This window comes from Pteropus alecto, unplaced genomic scaffold, assembly GCF_000325575.1.
Source record: "Pteropus alecto unplaced genomic scaffold, ASM32557v1 scaffold98, whole genome shotgun sequence".
Classification (NCBI taxonomy): Eukaryota; Metazoa; Chordata; class Mammalia; order Chiroptera; family Pteropodidae; genus Pteropus; species Pteropus alecto.
Genome location: NW_006443570.1, coordinates 20,450,706 through 20,452,497, shown reverse-complemented (window position 1 = coordinate 20,452,497; position 1,792 = coordinate 20,450,706).

Here is a 1,792-nt window from a genome sequence, read left to right as displayed (position 1 = left end):
GCGCCGTCCCACCCCCACCGCACCCGACTGCGCGCCAGGACTCCCCGGGCCAGCGCGCCCCTCGCCTCGCTCCGCCTCCGCAGCTCCGTTCCGCTCACGCCCCGCCCCAATGCCCTCCCACAGCCAAGGACGGTACGCGCACGCGTCCTGAACCCCAAGCCGGAAAAGTTTTGCATGAGAGATACTGGTTCAAGCTCAGCGCGCTGCAATGCAGGCGGGAACCAGCTCCTCCGTCAGGCATTCGTCCCAGCAGGTCTCCGCAGCTGCAACGCCTGGGTGTGATCATGCAACTGGGCGAACGCGGGGGGTGGAGGGGAGATGGGACCCTTGTGGACCGGGTTGCCCAGGAGGAGAGATGAGTACTCTCCTCCTGCAAACCCGCTTCAGACCCATCAATGTGAAGGACAGAATCAAGGAGTTTGAGCTGTGGAAGGAAGAGGTCACTGCTCTAGAGCTTCATCTTCAGTCTGTCCCACTCTTGCCCTCGCAAATAAGGCCCCGAAACCGGAGGAGCCTTGGAGGCGTTCAGGTCTCCAACTTTCCCAGCCCCAGAAGCTCCGGGAGACCGGAACCAGGCCCGGGTCTGCTTTGTTCCCCACCACCGCGTCTGCTCTCATTCGGTGGCCAACTTGTGTCCAGGAAGACATTGGTCACCGTGAAGCGGAGGACCACAGGCCTCGCCCCTAACAGGGAGCGGTGGCCAGACCTCCCCTGAAGAGAGACGACGGCTTTGCTGCCCTCCTCCCGGGGCCTTTCTCCTTGGCTCGGCTCAGGATTTTGAGGAAAGATGGGAACATGGGTGGAGAGTGAAGGTTGACATGCCTAGCCCCAAACTCCCAAATAGAACGAGAACGTATTCTTTCAGTAGTCTCTCACAATTCTGTGATTTACAAAGGGGTTCCTCACCATTCCCCTGTTCCCCCAGTAATTACCAGCTGTTGAGGTGATTGAAAGGACTCCAGTCTATGCCCCGCCACGACCCCATCGCAGGTGACAGGCATCTCTCTCGCCCAGCACCTTAGTGAGTCCTTTCCCCTAGCTCATTCTCGGAGGCTTGGGGCTGTTTTTTCTGGGGAAGTCCTTCCTGGGGAGTGGTGTTAGGGATTTTCTCTATCGGAAGCCAGGCTCCTGGGGGAGCCCCAAGCTTCCGGGGGGAAGGAGACAGAGCACTGATGCAGGCAAGGGAATGAGCAGCCCCCGGCATTCTAGCCTAGTGCCGCAAAGCCGCAGTCGGGGCTGGACGCCGGCCCTGGTCCTTGCAGGCTCCCAGCCAGACCTCCCGCCCCGCCATGGTATTGAACAGTTGCCTGTCCCCGCGGGGCCGAGACAAACACCGAGGTCACAGAGCACGGCCGAGCGGGTGAAGGGAGGCGCGATTCGTGGCTCCCGCTGCAGCTGCGAGAGCCCGGGAATCCACGCGGGGAGCTGCGGTTTATTCACGTCTCCTTTTTGGTTCTTCTCAACAGCGGCCCCTAAGGGCGCAGTGACGCAGGGTCTCCCTGGCAGCTACACACAGCGCGGGGCGGAGGAGCGGGGACAGCGGACTCATGCTCATCCTGGCTCCTCAAGCCTCCGTCTCGGAGTCTCCCCACTTATCTGCCGCCAACACCCCAGTCCCCGGCTCGCTGTCCTCCCCGCTCCCTTCCGGCTCTCCGGCGCGTGCTCGCTCCCTCTGCGTGGCCTCCACTCCTTTCACCCTCTGCTCCTGCTTGTCGCAATCGCTGTACAAAGGGCTGGGGGCGGGAGTGGGGGGCGGGTGAGGGGAGCCGGGCCCGAACTGGCTGCCTCTGAG